Source organism: Pelophylax lessonae, assembly GCF_965119305.1.
Source record: "Pelophylax lessonae genome assembly, chromosome: 2".
In the NCBI taxonomy this organism is placed as follows: domain Eukaryota; kingdom Metazoa; phylum Chordata; class Amphibia; order Anura; family Ranidae; genus Pelophylax; species Pelophylax lessonae.
Genome location: NC_138769.1, coordinates 604,797,431 through 604,823,210, shown reverse-complemented (window position 1 = coordinate 604,823,210; position 25,780 = coordinate 604,797,431). Strand labels below are relative to the sequence as shown.

At 44.9% G+C, this 25,780-nt stretch overlaps 1 protein-coding gene across 1 annotated transcript in view; it reads left to right on the top strand.

Annotated features, from left to right (window-relative positions):
• The window catches only part of CSAD (cysteine sulfinic acid decarboxylase), a 105,213-nt gene that overhangs the window by 389 nt on the left and 79,044 nt on the right, over positions 1-25,780 (top strand). The gene's annotated exons all lie outside the window — the stretch shown is intronic.

The window sequence follows — 25,780 nt, the reverse complement described above, 5'->3', positions numbered from 1 at the left end:
AATTAAGTTGCAGTTCAGTGAGTAAAATAAGTATTTGATCCCCAAGCAAAACATGACTTAGTACTTGGTGGATTAACCCTTGTTGGCAAGCACAGAGGTAAGATGTTTCTTGTAGTTGGTGACCAGGATTGCACACATCTCAGGAGGGATTTTGTTCCACTCTTCTTTACAGATCTTCTCTAAATCCTTAAAGGTTTCTTGGCAACTCAAAGTTTCAGCTCCCTCCATAAATGTTCTATGGGATTAAGGTCTGGAGACTGACTAGGCCACTCCATGACCTTAATGTTCTTCTTTTCGAGCCACTACTTTGTTGCCTTGGTGGTATGTTTTGGGTCATTGTCATGCCTGAAGACCCATCCATGACCCATCTTACGTGTTCTGGCTGAGGGAAAAAGGTTCTCATCCAAGATTTTACAATACATGGTCCCAACCATTGGCCCCTCAATGTGGCAAAGTCGGCCTGTACCTTTAGCAGAGAAACAGCCCCAAAGCATCATGTTTCCACCTCGGTTCTTGACTGTATGGATGGTATTCTTAGAGTCATAGTCAGCATTTTTCTTCCTCACTGTTTTATTTTGCTTTTTGTGTTCCCTCTGCTTCCTGTACTGGTGCATAGGATTGTACACCCTATTACCATCCATACATAAATAAAGCATAACATAGCATTAAAGAGTGACTCAACTTTTGTTGAGAAAAAAACATTCCCCTCTGGGTGACCTATGTACATTGCAAGGATTATAACAACCTTTGTTGCAGATTCCTACCTTTTGTTATTCTGAAGAAATCACTGTTTGTTCCTCTGTGCCGAGTGAGTCTGATGGGAGTGGTTTCATAACTATCAATCAGCTGTGCACCTTCAGAGCACTAATGAGGAACTCTGCTGGGCCTGCATCCCTTTGGATGTGTTCCTATTGGGAATATCTCACCAAAAATAACATTTTTGTTGCAGGGGATGCCTGAAATCTGGCTTGTATTTTAGCGCAGACTTCTGGGAAAATAAGTGAGCCAATCACACAAGCAGGAAATGATGTTTCTGGGATGTGGTCAGTACACATTCTGTGTACAGAACAACTCCAGGTAGCCGTATTGCATTGCTTTTTCAGAAAATTACAGCGGTTGCAGATAGAAAAGGAAAGATTATTTTTAATCACTTTCAAATACAATATGACTTGTGTCGCAATTGTATACGGTATATTCTTTTTTCTTTATTTGCTAATTTTTTCCCCACAAAAGTTGAGTTATCCTTTAACCAGTTCCAGGCAGCTCACCGCATATATATTGTGGCAGCGCGGCCCTGCTGTGCAAAATCACGTACATGTACATGATTTTGTGCTGGAGATGGGGGAGCGCGCGCGCCGCTGGAGTGCTGCTCCTGCTGTGACTGGACACAGTGGGAGCCAATCAGCGGGTTCGGCGGTCACGATGGCTGCCGGGACCCGCCGCTCGTTAGGAGGAATGACAGAATGGTGGTCTGCCTATGTAAATCAAGGCAGACCGCTGTTCAGTCAGGGAGGAAAAGAGATCTTGTGTTTCAGCTGAGCTGAAACACAGATCTCTCTTTTCCTCTAGTGCACCCACTCCCCCCACAAATAGAAATCACTCCCTAGGAGCACACTTAACCACTTAATCGATGTTAACCCCTTCCCTGCCAGTGTCATTTATACAGTAACAGTGCATTTTTTTAGCACTGGTCACTGTATTAGTGTTACTGGTCCCCAAAAAGTGTCACGGGTAGTGTCAGATTTGTCCGCCACAATGTCGCATTCTATGCCTCAAGATAAAAAATCTTCTGTGTGCAGCAGCCCCCTAACACTTACCTGAGCCCATTTCGATCCAGTGATGTTGCAGGAGTGTCTTGGCTGCCCCGGACTCTCCGTATTTATTGGCTGAGATGGAAGTGCAGTGCCATTGGCTCCCGCTGCTGTCAATTAAAGTCAGTGAACCAATGAGGAGAAGGAGGGGTGAAGCCGGACCATGGCTCTGTGTCTGAATGGACACACAGAGCAGTGGCTCGGGTGCCCCCATAGCAAGCTGCTTGCTGTGGGGGGTGCTCAACATGAGGGAGGGGCCAGGAGAGCCGAAAAGGGACCTGAGAGGAGGATCGGGGCTGCTCTGTGCAAAACCAAAGCACAGAGGAGGTAAGTATAACATGTTTGTTATTTACTAAATACTTAGATATACTTTACTTAGATACTAAAAACAAGACTTTAGTATAACTTTAAGGGGCACCTTGACTCAAAATAATTTTTTTTCTCTTTTTTTGTTTCCACTTATTCTTGGTTGAAGTTGACATACCCTACAGCCCACAGCCCACCTGCCCCACTCATAGCCTCATGGTATTCATGTCACATATCCCAGGAAGCTTCAGGAAAGTTCATCTGCACATTTGCAGTGTGTGTGTGTGTGGGGGGGGGGGGGGTTGGCTGTGACTAATCGGGAAGTGACAGCTGCTTTCTGAAACCAAGGAGATTGCATAGGATTAGTGATGAGCCGAACACCCCCCTGTTCGGTTCGCACCAGAACACCGCAAACGGGGGAAACGTTTGTTCGATGGTTCAAACAAACTCCATTGAAGTGTATGGGACTCGAACGTCAAAAATCAAAAGTCCTCATTTTAAAGGCTTAAATGCAAGTTATTGCCCAACTAAAGTGTATGGGGGTCTGGGTACTGACCTGGGGAACATGTAGCAATGCAAAAAGTTTTAAGAACGATTGTTTTTAAAAGAGCAGTGATTTACTGATTTTAATGATGCTTAAAGTGAAACTATAAAAATTAAAAATTCCTTGTGCCTGGGGGGTCCCCTTAATGTGCCTGTAAAGTAGCGCATCTGTACAATGTATGTAGCCTGCTGCAGCAATACTGACATTTCTAAAGAAAAAAATGTCATATACAAATATACATACAAAATTTCAAATCAAATGTACTTATTATACAGGTGCAGAAAAATTGGGCCTTTGGTGTTGGTGGTGCCTGAACCCCTCACAGGTACTCTTGCTGGGCGCAGGAACAGGCCCTGCTGGTAAAAATTCCATACAAATTTGAAATCGCATGTACTTGTCATACAGGTGCAGAAAAATTGTGCCTTGGGTGTTGGTGGTACCTGAACTCCGCAACCCCTCGCAGTTACTCTTGCCGGGCGCAGGAACAGGCCCTGCTGGTAAAAATTCCATACAAATTTGAAATCGCATGTGCTTGTCATACAGGTGCAGAAAAATTTGGCCTTGGTTGTTGGTGGTCCCTCAACACCACAACCTCTCACAGTTACTCTTGCTGGGTGCAGGAACGAGCCCTGCTGGTAAAAATTCCATACGGATTTGAAATTGGCAAAGATCAAGTGTATTATCTGTTCTTATCAGTGATCAAGTGGGGGCGCTGTGCTGTCATGTGACTTGGCCAAGGTTGGGTGTCGGCTATGCAAACCCGCTGAAGTGATGGGGATCTGGAAGGGTAGTATCGGCAAGAACTGAAACTGAAATTTTGCCTTTGGTGTTGGTGGTGCCTGAACGCCTCAACCCCTCGCAGTTACTCTTGTTGGGCGCAGGAACGGGATCTGCTGGTAAGAATTCCATACACATTTGAAATCGCATGTACTTGTCATAGAGGTGCATAAAAATTGGGCTTTTGGTGTTGATGGTGCCTGAACACCGTAACCCCCCACAGTTACTCTTGCTGGGTGCAGGAACGGGATCTGCTGGTAAAAATTCCATACGAATTTGAAATCGCATGTACTTGTTATACAGGTGCAGAAAAATTGGGCCTTGGTTGTTGGTGGTGCCTGAACACCGCAAACCCTCGCAGTTACTCTTGTTGGGCGCAGGAACGGGACCTGCTGGTAAGAATTCCATACACATTTGAAATCGCATGTACTTGTCATAGAGGTGCAGAAAAATTGGGCCTTTGGTGTTGATGGTGCCTGAACACCGTAACCCCCCACAGTTACTCTTGCTGGGTGCAGGAACGGGATCTGCTGGTAAAAATTCCATACGAATTTGAAATCACATGTACTTGTTTTTACAGGTGCAGAAAAATTGGGCCTTGGTTGTTGGTGGTGCCTGAACACCGCAAACCCTCGCAGTTACTCTTGTTGGGCGCAGGAACGGGACCTGCTGGTAAGAATTCCATACACATTTGAAATCGCATGTACTTGTCATAGAGGTGCATAAAAATTGGGCCTTTGGTGTTGGTGGTGCCTGAACACCGTAACCCCCCACAGTTACTCTTGCTGGGTGCAGGAATGGGATCTGCTGGTAACAATTCCATACAAATTTGAAATCACATGTACTTGTCATACAGGTGCAAAAAATTGGGCCTTTGGTGTTGGTGGTGCCTGAACACTGTAACCCCTCACAATTACTCTTGCTGGGCACAGGGCACAGGGACAGGGCCTGCTGTAAAAATTACATAAGAAATTTAAGTTGTATGCACCTGTCATACAAGTGCAGAAAAATTAGGCCTTGGGTGTTGGTGGTGACCGAAACCAAAAACATTGTTGGAAGTTAGCAAAATCAAGATTGAGGAATAGGATAGGCAACATATGCAGTCTTCAAGGGATGGCAGACCCCTAGCAAATTCAATCAGTTACATCAGCATCAGGGCTTGATAGCTGCTGTTGATCCAGAACTGATTCATTTTGATAAAAGTCAGCTGGTCAACAGAGTCTGTGGACAGATGCACTGTTTGGTTTGTGGCAAAACCTCCAGCAGCCCTGAATATCCATTCAGAAAGTACACTGGAAGCAGGACAGGCCAGTAGCTCCATTGCATATTGAGCAAGTTCTGGCCAGTGGTCCATCCTTAAGACCCAGTAACCCAGTGGATGCTCAGTTGGAAAGGTCTCCAAGTCTGCTCTTGCCCCTAGATAATCATGCACCATATGATGGAGAGGCTGCCGATGGTTGCTTAAACCTAACAGCCCTGGGTGCTGCTGAGGACTAAAGAACTGTTTAAAGGCATCGGTCAGCTGGCCGCCTTCTCCACCGCTCCTCCTTTGGCTGAACGATGCCTCAGAAACACGTCTAGAGAATGTTAACCTCCCAGTGTCTGGAAAGGTGTTACACAAATTTTTCTTCAAGTATTCCTCAAGATGTCATCCTCTGCGAAGGCAGGATGAGCTCTGCAACTTTACTGTTGTAACATAGATCAAGACGGGTTGCCAACCAGTAATTATCCTTCTCCTTGATAGCTTGATCGCAGGCTTTTCAGAATCAGTGAGCCCATGCAACGTACGTTTGAGGAGGCATGAGCTTCTGAGTTCTCTGGGTCACTAAGGACGACATTGTCAGGAGCAACCTCTCCCCAACCACGTACAACTCCTGGGGTTTCTGGGAAATGACAACCATCCCTTGAAGACTGCTGCATGCTATCCTGTACATCCATGCTGCCACAATCCTCATCCTCCTCTTCCTCTTCCATCTGTGTGTTTTGTGTCCCCCGTCTTCATGATATCTGCATAAAGGGGGCCTTGTGAGGAAAGGAAGTCCTCTTCTTCCTCCCGCTGTTCTGCCTCAAGTGCCCTGTCCATGATTCCACAAAGCGTGTGCTCCAGCAGGTAGACTAAAGGGATAGTGTCACTGATGCATGCATCGTCCCGGCTCACCGACCTTGTGGCCTCCTCAAATGGTTACAGGACGGTGCATGCATCCTTTATCAAAAGCCAATGGCATGGCGAAAAAAGCCAAGCTCCCCTGAACCTGTCCTTGTACCATACTCACACACAGGTACTCATTGGCCCTCTGCTGCATGTGTAGCCGCTGCAGCATTGCCAATGTTGAGTTTCATCTGGTGGGCATGTCACAAATGAGGCGGTTGGTGGGCAGGTTGAATTCCCGTTGAATGTCAGATAGCCGAGCACTGGCATTGTATGAATGCCGGAAATGGCCACAGACTTTTCTGGCCTGCCTCAGGAGATCTTGTAAGCCTGGGTATCTGTTCAAGAAACGCTGCACCACCAAATTCAGGACATGTGCCAAGCATGGAACATGTGTCAAGTGTCCTTGTCGGAGGGCGAAGAGAAGGTTGGTGCCATTGTCGCATACAACCATTCCTGGCTCAAGCTGTCATGATGTAAACCATCTCTGAGCCTGCCCCTGCAGAGCTGACAGAATGTCATCCCCGGTGTGACTCCTATCCCCTAGACAGACGAACTGAAGCACTGCATGGCATCTTTTAGCCTGACTGCTTGCATAGACCCTTGAATGCTTAGGGAGCACTACTGCTTCAGAGGACAAATCAGCAGAAGAGGAAGAAGAAGAGGAGGAGGAGGTGGAGTAGCCAGATGTGGCAGAACCAGCACCAGTTTTTTGGAGACGTGGTGGCAAAACAAGCTGCAACACTGAACCCTGTCCTACATCCTTCCCAGCTGCCAGCAAAGTTACCCAGTGCGCCGTGAAGGAAATGTAATGTCCCTGTCCATGCCTGCTGAACCAAGAGTCAGCAGTAATGTGAACCTTCCTGCTGACTGCTCTGTCCAACGAGGCCAAAACACTACCTTCCAAATGGTCTTATGCGAAAATAAATGTCTTTTTGGAACCTGCCACTGTGGTACAGCACATTCCACAAATTTGCAAAAGGAGGCAGAGTCTACCAGATGAAAAGGCAGCAATTGTGGTGCTAGCAATTTGGTCAAGCTAGCATTAAGATGCTGAGCATGTGGATGGCTGGGACAGTAATTTTTTCTATGGTTCAGCAACTGGGGTAGTGAAATTTGCCTGCTGGTAAAATCAAGCGGTGGTGTACTGCTAGCAGATTGGGTGCAAGTATCTGTGGCACTCATTGCTATACCATCATCCCTCTCAATGCAGGTTTTTGAGAAGACATGAGGTAAAGTAGGGTTAGAGATCACAGATGAGGAGCAAGGTAATGTATGCTTGTTTTTATCTTGTGGTAAACTGCTAGTTTATTTTCCGTCATTGTCACCCCCTCTCTCTAGGCTCACATTATTCCCTTCATCAACCTGGGAACAAACATCACAGCATTTAAATTGCTGCACATCCTCCAGCAGTATGTCACTGACACTATGATCGAATAGTTCAGGTGAGCCTGGGTGTCAGAGCACAAGGAGAATAAGGATGGCTTATTTATCCACTCCACCAACTCTTCTGCATGTTGTGGCTGAATAACACGGCCAGCACTGGAAAAAAAGGATGGGCGTGCCCCCGCCTGCAGAGGATGCACCATGTCTGTGACCACCACTTTTCACTGTGGACACAGAAGCTGCTTGCCCACTTTTTTGTGGCCTGTGAGCATCTGCCTCTCCTTGTCGGCCTTTCAGACATGATGTGGATTATGGGGGGTTTTATTACTGGTTGATCAATATATATTATATATATATACAGCACTGCTGATATTTACTGCACTGCTGATATGTACTGAACTGACCGATAGATACTAAATGGCCTGATATGTACTCAAGTGGCCTATATATATGTAGATATCAATATATGGTCTATACTGAAACAACAAAGATACTGAATGGCCTAATATATACTCAAGTGGCCTATATATATAGCTGTCAATGTATGGTCTATACTGAACTGACCGATAGATACTCAATTGCCCTATATACAGTATATATATATATATATATATATATATATATATATATATATATATATATATATCAATGTATGGTCTATACTGAACTGACCGATAGCTACTCAATTGCCCTATTTATGTATAGATATCAATGTATGGTCTATACTGAACTGAACGATAGATAAATAATGGCCTAATATATACTCAATTGCCCTATATATATAGATATCAATGTATGGTCTATACTGAACTGACCGATTGATACTCAATTGCCCTATATATATATAGAGATATCAATGTATGGTCTATACTGAACTGACCGATACATACTGAATGGCCTATTATCTACACAAGTGCCCTATATATATATATATATATATATATATATATAGAGAGAGAGAGAGAGAGAGAGAGAGAGAGAGAGAGAGATCAATGTATGGTCTATACCGAACTGACCGATAGATACTGAATTGCCTAATAGCTACGCAAGTGCCCGATATATATATAGAGAGATCAATGTATGGTCTCTACTAAACTGACGGATAGATACTGAATGGCCTAATATCTAAGCAAGTGCCCAATATATATATATATAGAGATCAATGTATGGTCTATACTGAACTGACTGATGTTGCTAGGGCAACAGGGACGCTATGCGCAGAGCTGGCTACGTCATGCGGCTCTCGCGTTGTTAGAAAAAAAGAACGAGATAAGCGAGAGCCGCTCAGTCAGCTCTGCGCATGTCCCCGATGTTGGTAGGGCAACAGGGACGCAGAGCTGACAGAGGCTCTCGCTTAACTGGAACTAGTATGTTTTTACAAATGTCCACCTCCAGTAGCAGATGTGTTAATAGAGCTTATGTTATAAAGCATGCTGGTTATGTGGGGAATGAGCATTATTTAACACAAGCTTATCATGCAAAGTTTTCAGGCTTACCTAACAGTGCAGTGCAAAATGCGACAATGATCAGCAAAAGCTAGAAATCAACTGCATAGTTGTCCACTTTTTTTTGTACTGGAACAAGTCTGTTTTTACAAATGTTTGACCACATATGTTCTAGCGCCCGTTAATTTAACGGGCTTAATGTCTAGTATTAAATAAATCATAATGTCAGTTATGAAAATGCAAATCCCCGTAAACAATTGTGCAAATTACTGTAGATAGAAAATGAAAATAATCAGCACAATCCCTATATAAATAATACATTGATGAACACAAAGCTGCAAGCAATCAGTGCCAAACACAAAACACCCACAGTAATGAATAGATAATATTGCTGCGCTAAGCGAAAAAAATCGCTTAATAAAACATAATATTGTGACAAAAAATAATAAGTATAAAGATCATAATTAATATGAATCAAACAAAACGTGATGTTGAATGTCCCAATAACACAGTGTAAATAAAGTGACTCAATATTAACGTGATAAAAGTCCCAATACACAGTGCAATTTCAGTGAAAAATTGAATAAACGAATAAACAAATCTTCATCTGTGCATAAAGTGCTACGTGCTTCACTCCAAGTGCTCCAGTGACAAATAGTGAGATTAGCAGCTCACCTCAAATAAAGACTCAAATGAGTCTAAACCAGCATAAAGGTAAAAATTCACGGTCGCCTGGTGAGCCCTTCTGCCTCCACCTCCAACCAATCTCTCAGGATATGTATGGAATCGGTGAAAAACATAAAGAAAGGAGATCTAGTGCTCTCTGTCTTAATAAGGGGCTATTTATTCAGACATAGTTGGAATCGCACTTACATTACAAGGCACGTAAGCAGTGCCAGCTCATAACAGCCTTCAGATGCTTCCTGGTACCTCCGGGATCGGCGTAATGACGTGCAGGCTCCTCCCCCGTATGCGTTGCGTCATCGACTTCATCAGCGGGGTGGAGCCTAGCGTCATTAGCGGTCCTATATACTCCTATTGCAGCCGTCGTCCTGCCCCACTACTGGCGTGGAGACCGTGCCGCCCTGCGCCATGACAGTCGTATGCCAGCACTTGTTTCTAAGGAGACTGGCCTGCCTTTATCTACTCGTCAGATAGGATACCGATCGGCGTACATACAAAATTTCATCAATGTTTAAAGGGATAAAAATAATGAATAAATAAATAACTATATAGAACAAGGAGAATCATTTATCACTGATAGTGTTGAGCGAACACGGACTGTATTATTCGTGTTCGTACCGAATAATTGGATTTTTTGTACCCGAACACGGACACGGACACTTTACTGTATGTTCGGGTAAAAATCCGTGTTCGGTCGTTTTATTTCCGGGTTTTGCATGCTTTGGCGCTCTTTTCATGGCGGGCTTTCAACAGCCAATCAACAATCGTTTAACTGGTGTGCCTTAAGCCATCCCAGCCATGCCTGCAAATGTCTCAGTAGCTGTGATTGGCCGTCTGAAGCATGTGACCAAGTCTTTATAAGTTCGAGGCAGCCGCAGCGGCGTCATTATGCTGCTTAGATTCAGGGACAGAGCACACATCAACGTGCTGGCTGCTGATTAGGGAAAGATAGGCAGGAAAAAACCATTTGTGTCCGGATAGAATTGAGGGACAGGTCGGAGTGTTTAGGCAGGGCGAGTTGTAGGCATTTTAGGGATAGAGTCTGCTGAATTATATAGGGTCAGTGTCTTCTACAAACTACAATCGATATTGCTGTGTGGGGGGTGGGGTCTGCACTCAATCCTGATCTACGATCTCTTCTCAATCCTGTTAGGGACAGAGTCTGCTGAATTTTAGGGAAACTGTGTTCTACAAACTACAATCGATATTGCTGTGTGGTGTGGGATTGGAGATAGGCAGGTGTCAGTGATCCACATCCATTTTTCTGTGTGTGAGCTGCAGTGAACACAATCTTTTTGGGCTGCAGTGAACACAATCTTTTTGGGCTGCAGTGAACACAATCTTTTTGGGCTGCAGTGAACACAATCTTTTTGGGCTGCAGTGAACACAATCTTTTTGGGCTGCAGTGAACACAATCTTTTTGGGGTGCAGTGAACAAAATCTTTTTGGGGTGCAGTGAACACAATCCTTTTTGGTGTGCAGTGAACACAATCTTTGTGGGGTGCAGTGAACAAAATCCTTTGTGGGGTGCAGTGAACACAATCTTTTTGGGGTGCAGTGAACAAAATCCTTTTTGGGGTGCAGTGAACAACATCCTTTTTGGGGTGCAGTGAACACAATCTTTTTGGGGTGCAGTGAACAAAATCCTTTGTGGGGTGCAGTGAACACAATCTTTTTGGGGTGCAGTGAACACAATCTTTTTGGGGTGGAGTGAACAACATCCTTTTTGGGGTGCAGTGAACAAAATCCTTTTTGGGGTGCAGTGAACAAAATCATTTTTGGGGTGCAGTGAACACAATCTTTTTGGGGTGCAGTGAACACAATCTTTGTGGGGTGCAGTGAACACAATCTTTTTGGGGTGGAGTGAACAACATCCTTTTTGGGGTGCAGTGAACAACATCCTTTTTGGGGTGCAGTGAACACAATCTTTTTGGGGTGCAGTGAACACAATCTTTGTGGGGTACAGTGAACAGAATCTTTGTGGGGTGCAGTGAACACAATCTTTGGGGGGTACAGTGAACACAATCTTTGTGAGGTGCAGTGAACACAATCTTTGTGGGGTGCAGTGAACACAATCATTGTGGGGTGCAGTGAACTCAATCTTTGTGGGGTACAGTGAACACAATCTCATACTGAAGGTTTGAGGGTGCTGCCTGTTCCATACTCCCCCTACTCCTCATCTAGCCTTTTAGGGGTACAAACAATAGTAATTGGGGCCTAGTGTGGTTGTGTACGTGTGATATACATACACTTTTTTGGGATCATATTTTCTATTCCGCTATTTAATCAAAAACCTTTGGGGATCAGTTAAATTGGGGGATAGTCTGTGTTGGTACGTGTGAGAGAGATCCACCTTTCCAAGTTGTTGGGGTTCATCTCATACTTCTGAAGGTTTGAGGGTGCTGCCTGTTCCATACTCCCCCTACTCCTAGCCTTTTAGGGGTACAAACAATAGTAATTGGGGCCTAGTGTGGTTGTGTACGTGTGATATACATACACTTTTTTGGGATCATATTTTCTATTCCGCTATTTAATCAAAAACCTTTGGGGATCAGTTAAATTGGGGGATAGTCTGTGTTGGTACGTGTGAGAGAGATCCACCTTTCCAAGTTGTTGGGGTTCATCTCATACTTCTGAAGGTTTGAGGGTGCTGCCTGTTCCATACTCCCCCTACTCCTAGCCTTTTAGGGGTACAAACAATAGTAATTGGGGCCTAGTGTGGTTGTGTACGTGTGATATACATACACTTTTTTGGGATCATATTTTCTATTCCGCTATTTAATCAAAAACCTTTGGGGATCAGTTAAATTGGGGGATAGTCTGTGTTGGTACGTGTGAGAGAGATCCACCTTTCCAAGTTGTTGGGGTTCATCTCATACTTCTGAAGGTTTGAGGGTGCTGCCTGTTCCATACTCCCCCTACTCCTAGCCTTTTAGGGGTACAAACAATAGTAATTGGGGCCTAGTGTGGTTGTGTACGTGTGATATACATACACTTTTTTGGGATCATATTTTCTATTCCGCTATTTAATCAAAAACCTTTGGGGATCAGTTAAATTGGGGGATAGTCTGTGTTGGTACGTGTGAGAGAGATCCACCTTTCCAAGTTGTTGGGGTTCATCTCATACTTCTGAAGGTTTGAGGGTGCTGCCTGTTCCATACTCCCCCTACTCCTAGCCTTTTAGGGGTACAAACAATAGTAATTGGGGCCTAGTGTGGTTGTGTACGTGTGATATACATACACTTTTTTGGGATCATATTTTCTATTCCGCTATTTAATCAAAAACCTTTGGGGATCAGTTAAATTGGGGGATAGTCTGTGTTGGTACGTGTGAGAGAGATCCACCTTTCCAAGTTGTTGGGGTTCATCTCATACTTCTGAAGGTTTGAGGGTGCTGCCTGTTCCATACTCCCCCTACTCCTAGCCTTTTAGGGGTACAAACAATAGTAATTGGGGCCTAGTGTGGTTGTGTACGTGTGATATACATACACTTTTTTGGGATCATATTTTCTATTCCGCTATTTAATCAAAAACCTTTGGGGATCAGTTAAATTGGGGGATAGTCTGTGTTGGTACGTGTGAGAGAGATCCACCTTTCCAAGTTGTTGGGGTTCATCTCATACTTCTGAAGGTTTGAGGGTGCTGCCTGTTCCATACTCCCCCTACTCCTAGCCTTTTAGGGGTACAAACAATAGTAATTGGGGCCTAGTGTGGTTGTGTACGTGTGATATACATACACTTTTTTGGGATCATATTTTCTATTCCGCTATTTAATCAAAAACCTTTGGGGATCAGTTAAATTGGGGGATAGTCTGTGTTGGTACGTGTGAGAGAGATCCACCTTTCCAAGTTGTTGAGGTTCATCTCATACTTCTGAAGGTTTGAGGGTGCTGCCTGTTCCATACTCCCCCTACTCCTAGCCTTTTAGGGGTACAAACAATAGTAATTGGGGCCTAGTGTGGTTGTGTACGTGTGATATACATACACTTTTTTGGGATCATATTTTCTATTCCGCTATTTAATCAAAAACCTTTGGGGATCAGTTACATTGGGGGATAGTCTGTGTTGGTACGTGTGAGAGAGATCCACCTTTCCAAGTTGTTGGGGTTCATCTCATACTTCTGAAGGTTTGAGGGTGCTGCCTGTTCCATACTCCCCCTACTCCTAGCCTTTTAGGGGTACAAACAATAGTAATTGGGGCCTAGTGTGGTTGTGTACGTGTGATATACATACACTTTTTTTGGATCATATTTTCTATTCCGCTATTTAATCAAAAACCTTTGGGGATCAGTTAAATTGGGGGATAGTCTGTGTTGGTACGTGTGAGAGAGATCCACCTTTCCAAGTTGTTGGGGTTCATCTCATACTTCTGAAGGTTTGAGGGTGCTGCCTGTTCCATACTCCCCCTACTCCTAGCCTTTTAGGGGTACAAACAATAGTAATTGGGGCCTAGTGTGGTTGTGTACGTGTGATATACATACACTTTTTTGGGATCATATTTTCTATTCCGCTATTTAATCAAAAACCTTTGGGGATCAGTTAAATTGGGGGATAGTCTGTGTTGGTACGTGTGAGAGAGATCCACCTTTCCAAGTTGTTGAGGTTCATCTCATACTTCTGAAGGTTTGAGGGTGCTGCCTGTTCCATACTCCCCCTACTCCTAGCCTTTTAGGGGTACAAACAATAGTAATTGGGGCCTAGTGTGGTTGTGTACGTGTGATATACATACACTTTTTTGGGATCATATTTTCTATTCCGCTATTTAATCAAAAACCTTTGGGGATCAGTTAAATTGGGGGATAGTCTGTGTTGGTACGTGTGAGAGAGATCCACCTTTCCAAGTTGTTGGGGTTCATCTCATACTTCTGAAGGTTTGAGGGTGCTGCCTGTTCCATACTCCCCCTACTCCTAGCCTTTTAGGGGTACAAACAATAGTAATTGGGGCCTAGTGTGGTTGTGTACGTGTGATATACATACACTTTTTTGGGATCATATTTTCTATTCCGCTATTTAATCAAAAACCTTTGGGGATCAGTTAAATTGGGGGATAGTCTGTGTTGGTACGTGTGAGAGAGATCCACCTTTCCAAGTTGTTGGGGTTCATCTCATACTTCTGAAGGTTTGAGGGTGCTGCCTGTTCCATACTCCCCCTACTCCTAGCCTTTTAGGGGTACAAACAATAGTAATTGGGGCCTAGTGTGGTTGTGTACGTGTGATATACATACACTTTTTTGGGATCATATTTTCTATTCCGCTATTTAATCAAAAACCTTTGGGGATCAGTTAAATTGGGGGATAGTCTGTGTTGGTACGTGTGAGAGAGATCCACCTTTCCAAGTTGTTGGGGTTCATCTCATACTTCTGAAGGTTTGAGGGTGCTGCCTGTTCCATACTCCCCCTACTCCTAGCCTTTTAGGGGTACAAACAATAGTAATTGGGGCCTAGTGTGGTTGTGTACGTGTGATATACATACACTTTTTTGGGATCATATTTTCTATTCCGCTATTTAATCAAAAACCTTTGGGGATCAGTTAAATTGGGGGATAGTCTGTGTTGGTACGTGTGAGAGAGATCCACCTTTCCAAGTTGTTGAGGTTCATCTCATACTTCTGAAGGTTTGAGGGTGCTGCCTGTTCCATACTCCCCCTACTCCTAGCCTTTTAGGGGTACAAACAATAGTAATTGGGGCCTAGTGTGGTTGTGTACGTGTGATATACATACACTTTTTTGGGATCATATTTTCTATTCCGCTATTTAATCAAAAACCTTTGGGGATCAGTTAAATTGGGGGATAGTCTGTGTTGGTACGTGTGAGAGAGATCCACCTTTCCAAGTTGTTGGGGTTCATCTCATACTTCTGAAGGTTTGAGGGTGCTGCCTGTTCCATACCCCCCCTACTCCTCATCTAGCCTTTTAGGGGTACAAACAATAGTAATTGGGGCCTAGTGTGGTTGTGTACGTGCGAGATACATACACTTTTTTTGATCATATTTCCTATTCCGCTATTCAATAAAAACCTTTGAGGATCAATTGAATTGCGGGATAGTCTGTGTCGGTACGTGTGAGAGAGATCCACCTTTCCAAGTTGTTGGGGTTCATCTCATACTTCTGAAGGTTTGAGGGTGCTGCCTGTTCCATACCCCCCCTACTCCTCATCTAGCCTTTTAGGGGTACAAACAATAGTAATTGGGGCCTAGTGTGGTTGTGTACGTGCGAGATACATACACTTTTTTTGATCATATTTCCTATTCCGCTATTCAATAAAAACCTTTGAGGATCAATTGAATTGCGGGATAGTCTGTGTCGGTACGTGTGAGAGAGATCCACCTTTCCAAGTTGTTGGGGTTCATCTCATACTTCTGAAGGTTTGAGGGTGCTGCCTGTTCCATACCCCCCCTACTCCTCATCTAGCCTTTTAGGGGTACAAACAATAGTAATTGGGGCCTAGTGTGGTTGTGTACGTGCGAGATACATACACTTTTTTTGATCATATTTCCTATTCCGCTATTCAATAAAAACCTTTGAGGATCAATTGAATTGCGGGATAGTCTGTGTCGGTACGTGTGAGAGAGATCCACCTTTCCAAGTTGTTGGGGTTCATCTCATACTTCTGAAGGTTTGAGGGTGCTGCCTGTTCCATACCCCCCCTACTCCTCATCTAGCCTTTTAGGGGTACAAACAATAGTAATTGGGGCCTAGTGTGGTTGTGTACGTGCGAGATACATACACTTTTTTTGATCATATTTCCTATTCCGCTATTCAATAAAAACCTTTGAGGATCAATTGAATTGCGGGATAGTCTGTGTCGGTACGTGTGAGAGAGATCCACCTTTCCAAGTTGTTGGGGTTCATCTCATACTTCTGAAGGTTTGAGGGTGCTGCCTGTTCCATACCCCCCCTACTCCTCATCTAGCCTTTTAGGGGTACAAACAATAGTAATTGGGGCCTAGTGTGGTTGTGTACGTGCGAGATACATACACTTTTTTTGATCATATTTCCTATTCCGCTATTCAATAAAAACCTTTGAGGATCAATTGAATTGCGGGATAGTCTGTGTCGGTACGTGTGAGAGAGATCCACCTTTCCAAGTTGTTGGGGTTCATCTCATACTTCTGAAGGTTTGAGGGTGCTGCCTGTTCCATACCCCCCCTACTCCTCATCTAGCCTTTTAGGGGTACAAACAATAGTAATTGGGGCCTAGTGTGGTTGTGTACGTGCGAGATACATACACTTTTTTTGATCATATTTCCTATTCCGCTATTCAATAAAAACCTTTGAGGATCAATTGAATTGCGGGATAGTCTGTGTCGGTACGTGTGAGAGAGATCCACCTTTCCAAGTTGTTGGGGTTCATCTCATACTTCTGAAGGTTTGAGGGTGCTGCCTGTTCCATACTCCCCCTACTCCTCATCTAGCCTTTTAGGGGTACAAACAATAGTAATTGGGGCCTAGTGTGGTTGTGTACGTGTGATATACATACACTTTTTTTGGATCATATTTTCTATTCCGCTATTCAATAAAAACCTTTCTAGGGCAAGATCTTAAATTACAGAAATATGAGGAGACCGTCAAATAAGGGCCGTGGCCTGGGTCGTGGTGCTGCTGGTAGAGCTCCTGTTGCAAGGAGAGGACATGGTCGATCTGTGCCAGCTACACGCACAAGTGAAACACCTTCCTCAAGTGTGAGTAGGCGACAGAACCTGCATCAGTATTTGGTAGGGCATCAAACGCCCCTAGAAGTGATGAGGCCAGAACAAGTTGAGGCGATAGTAGATTGGTTTGCTGCTGACAGTGCCTCCAGTTCCTTCACATTGTCTCCCACCCAGTCTACTGCAGAAAGGTCAGAGTTGGCACCTGCAGCCAATGTCCAACCGTCTTTCACCTCACCCCCTTGCAAATCAGGCCAGCAGTCTGAGCCCCAAGCCATACAGCAGTCTCTTATTCTTTTTGAGGACTCTGTCAGCAGGGTTTCCCAGGGCCATCCACCTAGCCCTGCCCCAGAAGTGGAAGAGATTGAGTGCAGCGATGCCCAACCACTTATTTCTCAAGATGAGTACATGCAAGGATCATCGCAGCACGTCTCCGATGATGACGAAACGCAGGTGCCAACTGCTGCGGCGTTCAGCATTGTGGAGACCGACAAGGAGGGCAGGGGTGAAGACTGGGTGGAAGATGATGTGGAGGACGATGAGGTCCTCGACCCCACATGGAATGAACGTCATGCAGGTGAACTGAGTAGTTTGGAGGAAGAGGCGGTGGTCGCACAGAGCCACCAGCACAGCAGAAGAGGGAGCAGGGTGCAGAAGCGGAGCGGCCGTGCCCTAGACACTACGCCCGCTACTGCCCAACGCAGCAAGGGAACGAGCGCACCAAAGTCAGCTCAAAGGAGTTCTCTAGCGTGGAAGTTCTTTAGAAAATGTGCTGATGACAGGACACGAGTGGTTTGCACCCTGTGCAATCAGAGCTTGAAGCGAGGCATGAACCTTCTCAACCTGAGCACAACCTGCATGATCAGGCATCTAAGTGCAAAGCACGAGCTGCAGTGGAGTACACACCTTCAAAACCAAGAAACGTCTCTGGCTCATCCTGCTTCCTCTTCTGCTGCAGTCTCGGCCGCTCCAGCCACATCTGTAGTGATACCGGCACCTGCCACCCCGCAAACAGACGATCTGTCAGCAACACCACCACCTGGGTCACCAACAACCATCTCCACAATGTCCCGTGGAAGCGTTCAGCTTTCCATCTCCCAAACACTTGAGAGGAAGAGGAAGTACCCCCCTACCCACCCGCGATCCCTGGCCCTGAATGCCAGCATTTCAAAATTATTGGCCTTTGAAATGCTGTCATTCCGTCTGGTGGAGACGCACAGTTTTAAAAACCTTATGTCGGTGGCTGTCCCACAGTACGTCGTGCCCAGCCGCCACTACTTTTCCAGGCAAGCCATCCCTTCCCTGCACAACCAAGTGGGGGAAAAAATCAGGTGTGCACTGCGCAACGCCATCTGTGCCAAGGTCCACCTAACTACGGATACGTGGACCAGTAAGCACGGTCAGGGGCGTTATATCTCCCTAACGGCACACTGGGTAAATGCAGTGGCGGATGGGCCTGAGGCGGATAGCAATTTGGCGCATGTCCTTCCACCACCGAGGATTGCAGGGCGCTTCAGTTTGCCTCCTGTTCCTAACTCCTCCTACTCCGCTTCCTCATCCTCTACCGCCTCCTCATCCGGACAGCGTAACACCTTCACCACCAACTTCAGCACGGCCAGGGGTAAACGACAGCAGGCAGTTTTACAACTTGCCTGTTTGGGGGACAAACCACACACCGCGCAGGAGTTGTGGAGGAGCATGGAACAGCAGACAAATGAGTGGTTGCTGCCAGCGAGCCTCAAGCCCGGCCTGGTGGTGTGCGATAACGGGCGAAATCTCATAGCAGCTCTGGGCCTAGCCGGTTTGACGCACATCCCTTGCCTGGCGCATGTGCTGAATTTGGTGGTGCAGAGGTTCCTTAAAAACTACCCCGATATGTCAGAGCTGCTGCAGAAAGTGCGGGCCGTTTGTGCGCACTTTCGGCGTTCTCACCCTGCTGCTGCTCGCCTGGCAGCGCTGCAGCGTAACTTCGGCCTTCCCGCTCACCGCCTCATATGTGACGTGCCCACAAGGTGGAACTCCACCTTGCACATGCTGGAAAGACTGTGCGAGCAGCAGCAGGCCATAGTGGAGTTTCAGCTGCAGCACGCACGCGTGAGTCGCTCTGCGGAACAGCACCACTTCACCACCAATAACTGGGCCTCCATGCGAGACCTGTGTGCCTTGTTGCGCTGTTTTGAGTACTCCACCAACATGGCCAGTGGCAATGACGCCGTTCTCAGCTTAACTATCCCACTTCTATGCCTCCTTGAAAAAACAATTCGGGCGATGATGGAAGAGGATGTGGCACAGGATGAGGAGGAGGAGGAGGATGAAGAGGTAACATTTCCAAGGCTTTCAGGGCAGTCATTCGCAAGGGGCTCCGAGGGTGGGTTCCTGCACACGCAAACGCCAGGGACGCAATTGTCCAGCAGGGGCACAGTTCTGGAGGATGAGGAGGATGAGGAGGAGGAGGAGCTGGAGGAGGAGATGGAACCATGTTCACAGCAGGGTGGCACCCAGGCCAGCTCATGGCCATCACTGGTGCGTGGCTGGGGGGATACAGAGGACACGGACCATACACCTCCCACAGAGGACAGCCTTTCGTTGCCTCTGGGCAGCCTGGCACACATGAGCGATTACATGCTGCAGTGTCTCCACAACGACCGCCGAGTTGCCCACATTCTAACTTGTGCTGATTACTGGGTGGCCACGCTGCTGGATCCCCGTTACAAGGACAACGTACCGTCCTTAATTCACTCACTGGAGCGCGATCGCAAGATGCGCGAGTACAAGCGCACGCTGGTAGACGCCATGCTGCTGGCATTCCCATCTGACAGCGGGGCCACAGTGGAAGCACAAGGCAGAGGAGGAGGAGGAGGAGGTCGCCAACGCAACCAGGGCACCGCCAGCACCTCAGAAGGCAGGGTTAGCATGGCCGAAATGTGGAAAAGCTTTGTCAGCACGCCACAACAAACAGCAGCACCAGCAGCTCAGATGGAACGTCTTAGCAGGAGGCAGCATTTTACCAACATGGTGGAGCAGTATGTGTGCACACGCCTACATGTAGTGAATGACGGGTCTGCCCCCTTCAACTTCTGGGTCTCCAAATTGGGCACATGGCCTGAGCTTGCCCTTTACGCCTTGGAGGTGCTGGCGTGCCCTGCAGCCAGTGTATTATCTGAACGGGTATTTAGCACGACTGGGGGCGTTATAACAGACAAGCGCAGCCGCCTGTCCAGAGACAATGTGGACAAGCTCACGTTCATTAAAATGAACCAGGCATGGATCCCACGGGACTTTTCCGTACCTTATGCAGAATAGCAATGGATACCGACCTTACCCACCCATTGTTCCATTTTTGCTCTTTCTCACTCTTTTGGGGTGTACCCTCATTTAAAATTTGTGAAAAGAAGCAGTGTTGGCTACCTCGTCCTCCTCCTCAGGGCCAGATTAATGTAGGGGCTATTGGAGCTGCAGCTCCAGGCCCCTACCTTTTATATAGGCCCCGGGTTGGCCATATTCACTGTTACCGCTCTTCTGTCACTTGTAAACACAGAAGTCTGGCTTCTATGCTCGCTTCCCCAGGCAGCACCCTCAGAACCTCCCCACACAGCGTGAAGGCCGGACAAGGAGGGACAGTTGGCGATGCATGGATGTGTTTATGGGCTTCAGAGACAGCATCCCATGTTGAATTAGGCATGCATGGCTGCACCCTTCCTCCTCTGGGTGCATGGCAAGGCACGGCCCTAAGGCCCTTCAAAATCCTCAGCACCAAGCCCATGATGCTGTTAATCCGGCCCTGGTCCTCCTCCACCGCCGCTTCCACCTACACCGCCCATAGGTGTGCGCAGCCTATTGCATTAAGGTGTGCACCCCAAAGTTGAAATACACATGCATGTGTTTGCCAGCAGGGAGAGTAATGTATCGGGGCCATGTACCTGTAGGCAAGGAGAAATAGAGCAGAGCAGGTCCCAGGGAGATCTTTCCCATCTCCTCACTGGCAATGCTATGTGCCCTAGGTGATTAGGGTGTGCCCAGGCACACCCAGCACACCCTGTGCGCACGCCTATGTCACCGCCACATCCACCACCACCTCAACCTCCCTCCTACTCCATATGGGCCTCGTCCTTCAGAGATGAAGAAGAACATTGTTTTATTTTTCTGTTTTTTTTTGTTGTTTTAAGTTATTTCCCTATCCACATTTGTTTGCAGAGCACTTGCCATGCTCTTAATTACGTTTTGCTGCCATTTGCAGCACTCTAGCCCTTTCCTTTGGTGTTTTAGAGCCATTTTAGTGCCTTAAAGTTCGGGTCCCCATTGACTTCAATGGGGTTCGGTGTCCGGGAAAAGTTCGGTAAAAGTCCGGGACACGGACCCGGACTTTTTTTTAAAGTTCGGCCGAACCCGTCGAACACGGACATCTAGGTGTCCGCTCAACCCTAATCACTGATAAAACAATTTAGGTCGAACTCAATGTTCAAACCTCTTGGTGCAAGGACCTTGGCCTCGTAAATCCAATAAGACTCACGTTTACTTAATTGCCTGATAAAATTACCCCCCCTCCAGTGTTTGACCACCCGTTCGACCCCCCAAAATTTGAGGGACCTGGGGTCTCGGTTATGAACCAATCGGAAGTGTTTTGGTACATTGTGATTGATGGAGCCTTTTTTAATATTTTTCACATGTTCCCCCATCCTAACACTTAAACTTCTGGAGGTGCGCCCTATATATTGAAGACCGCATCCACATTCTAACATGTAGACCACTCCTACGGTGCTACATGTTATTAAATCTTTAATGGGGTATTTTTATTTGTGCTATTTGATTTGAATTCCTTTCTCTTCTTCTGATTATTCACTGCGTGTTTGCATGCGGGACATCTCCCACATGCATGAAAGCCCGTTATGAATGAAAAGAGTCCTTCCTTCTTCAGTATAGGAGGATCGACAGCACCTGGTGCTATCATATCTTTCAGGATTGGGGCCTTCCTGTACACGAATTTCGGTCTTTCGGGCAATACTGATCCAAGTATCCGGTCTTTTCTCAAGATATCCCAATGTCTCCTTACAAACTTTTCCACTTGTTTATATTGTGCATTATAGTCTAAAATGATCCTAAATTCTTCCTTAGTTTAATTTTCTCTCCTTCCATTATTTGTTCTTCCTATCAGGGCATTTCTATCCATCTGTTGGACTTGTTCTCTGGCTTTGTTTACATCTTCCGCTCGATAGCCTTTTTCTAAAAATCTTTTGCCCAACATCTCTGATTGGGTGACATAATCCATTTCTTTGGTACAGTTCCTCCGTAACCTTACAAATTGTCCCTTGGGAATATTGCACAACCACATCTTGTGATGACAGCTATCTACTGGCAGATAGGAATTCCTATCCGTTGGTTTAAAATGATTTTTGGTAAAAAGACATCCTTGGTGTTTAAAAATTTCTAAATCTAAAAACACTATGTTATCATTCATAATATTCCAGGTTAGCTGTATGTTCTTGTTATTTCTGTCCATTTTTTCTTTAAATCTGTTAAAAGACTTCTTATCACCCTTCCAGACGATCAGGAGATCATCAATAAATCTTTTGTAACAGATTAATTCTGGTGGTCGTTCTTTTAAAATATGCTCTTGTTCCCAATGGGCCATAAATATATTGGCGACGCTGGGGGCAAATCTAGCCCCCATAGCGACGCCTTTCGTTTGGAGGTAATAGTGATGATCGTACCAAAAATAGTTATGCTGAAGACAAAAAGCCAGACATTTCAACAGGAACTTTTTGTGTTTAGAAGTAAGATCCGATTCGGATAAGGCCCATTTAGTAGATGCTATCGCTTCTTCGTGACTGATAATAGTATAAAGGGACCCGACATCCGCTGTGGCCAATATACATCCTTCAGTGTCTTCCAATTGATCAAGGCATTGGATGAGGTGTTTAGTATCTTTAGTGAATGCCCACGTTTGGTTGACTAAAGGCTGAAGGAAATAGTCGATGTATTGGCCCAATCAAGCACACACGGAGTCGATCCCATTTATAATGGGCCTCCCCGGTTGTTTCTCTGGATCCTTATGGATCTTAGGTAGGATATACATTATAGGTATCCTACATGCAGAGGGGTTAAGGAATAATTCTTCTTTTTTATTTAATATCCCTTTCTTCGCTCCTCTTTTTACTAACTGATCCAGTTCCTGTTTGAATTCCAGAGTCGGATTGTTGTTTAATAATTGGTAGGTCTCCGTATCGGATAACTGTCTTTCCATTTCTCCTTTGTAATACGATCGATCCATAACCACCAATCCTCCCCCTTTATCAGCTGGTCTGATAATAACTTTTTTGTCTTTTTCTAAGTCTTTAATGCCCTGTTTAATCCATCGTGGGTTGGGAATTTTCCGGACGTTCAATTTTTCCAAATCGTCTGTCACCATGTTTCGGAAAACTTCTATATGTTGATTACCAGTATTGGCCGGATTAAAAACTGATTTGTTCCTTAGAGTGGAATGGTGTCCCATTTGTACCACTGACGGTCTATTATCTGGTTTAGAGAGAAAGTATTTCTTTTGATTAACTGTATGGACAAATTTCTGTAGGTTCACGTACGTATCAAATTTATTCAAGTTCTTCATAGGTGCGAATTTAAGACCTTTATCTAAAAGTTTCATTTCCTGTTGATTCAGTGATTTATTGCTTAAATTAAAAATGCCTCCTCCTATTGGTGTTCTCTTTTTCTGGCATTTTCTGCCTGCTCTTCTTCCTCTCTGTCTTTTCTTTTTTCCCCCCTGGTGGTCTGCTCTCGATAGGACCATTGTCCCCTGGGGTTCCCTAAAAAAACATCCTGAATGGGATCATTCTCCTGGTCTCGCAGAGGTGTAAACCTATTTTCAGTGGTTACATTAAATTCCTGTTGGTCCAACTGACCACTGTTTCTTGGAGGTTGATCGCTTCTTTGGTTAGGGGTTCCTCTATTTGTTTGTTGATGCTGAGGTTGTCCACTCCCTTGTCTGGGGTTTTGTGGTTGTGAATTCCCCTGCCAATGTTGGTTATGATTAAAATTCTGGTTAAAATTAGGATTAGGATAAAAATACGGATTCGGATGCGCTTTAAAGTTGGGATAATGATTCGGATTGAAATTCGGCTTAAATTTTAGATTAAAATTTGGGTAAAAACCACCTCTTCCTCTCGTTGCTCTTCCTCTTGAGGGTCTTCTGCCTCTTCCATTTCTCCTAATGGGTGGAGCCGGATAATTATAACTCCCTCTTGTTTGTCCAGCCTGTTGATTAGGTGTCCCTTGTTGACCCCTCCCTTGTCCATTTTGAATCCTGGGTGTAGGGGCCACAGGTGGGGTCACTGGGAGCTCTCTTTCTGGTGTGCTATCACGAGACATCGCTGCGCCTTCCTCATTAAGTAGGCGTTGCCATTTAAAAACCTCATGATTCCTAAAATCGCCTATATCGCGTAGGAATTTTTTCCTCTTTTTCTCCTGTGTCTCTTTATCCGTTTTCTCCATCTTTTTCTTCAATTCTCCTGACAGTCTGATGCATTCCGGAGATTCTTTGGAGGGTTCGATTTTATCTTTGATCTCTTTAATCGATTGCTCTAAAGTAGCTAATTTAGTCTGCTTTCTTTTCAATAAGAACTGTAATAATTCCACCCCCTTATTATTAAAGAACAGAAACCAATCGTTCATGGCTTCATCTCCTGTAATCCCATCGCTTGGAGGGACATCCCATCTGAGCCTCCTGGGGACTAAATTATTGGCAATATACTGTTCAAGGGATACTATATTCTACCAGGCTCTTATCTTTTTATCCATAAAGTAACCCAATTTTTTGTAAAAGTCACTAAGTCCTCATTTTTACCGCGATTTTTATCTCCTGAAAAGATATCTTCTAATTTGACCACTCTGGTCTCAAAGTAGTTAAATACATCCATGGGTGCTGCTAATTATATGTGCAAAAAAATGTGACAATAGAAAATGAAAATAATCAGCGCAATCCCTATATAAATAATACAAGTGATGAACACAAAGCTGCAAGCAATCAGTGTCAAACACAAAACACCCACAGTAATGAATAGATAATATTGCTGCGCTAAGTGAAAAAAATTGCTTAATAAAACATAATATTATGACAAAAAATAATAAGTATAATGATCATAAATTAATATGAATCAAACAAAACGTGATATTGAATGTCCCAATAACACAGTGAAAATAAAGTGACTCAATATTAACGTGATAAAAGTCCCAATACACAGTGCAATTTCAGTGAAAAATTGAATAAACGAATAAACAAATCTTCATCTGTGCATAAAGTGCTACGTGCTTCACTCCAAGTGCTCCAGTGACAAATAGTGAGATTAGCAACTCACCTCAAATAAAGACTCAAATGAGTCTAAACCAGCATAAAGGTAAAAATTCACGGTCGCCTGGTGAGCCCTTCTGCCTCCACCTCCAACCAATCTCTCAGGATATGTATGGAATCGGTGAAAAACATAAAGAAAGGAGATCTAGTGCTCTCTGTCTTAATAAGGGGCTATTTATTCAGACATAGTTGGAATCGCACTTACATTACAAGGCACGTAAGCAGTGCCAATATATATATATATATATATATATATATATATATATATATATATATATATATATACAGTGCCTTGCGAAAGTATTCGGCCCCCTTGAACTTTGTGACCTTTTGCCACATTTCAGGCTTCTAACATAAAGATATAAAACTGTAATTTTTTGTGAAGAATCAACAACAAGTGGGACACAATCATGAAGTGGAACGAAATTTATTGGATATTTCAAACTTTTTTAACAAATAAAAAACTGAAAAATTGGGCGTGCAAAATTATTCAGCCCCCTTAAGTTAATACTTTGTAGCGCCACCTTTTGCTGTGATTACAGCTGTAAGTCGCTTGGGGTATGTCTCTATCAGTTTTGCACATCAAGAGACTGAAATTTTTGCCCATTCCTCCTTGCAAAACAGCTCGAGCTCAGTGAGGTTGGATGGAGAGCGTTTGTGAACAGCAGTTTTCAGTTCTTTCCACAGA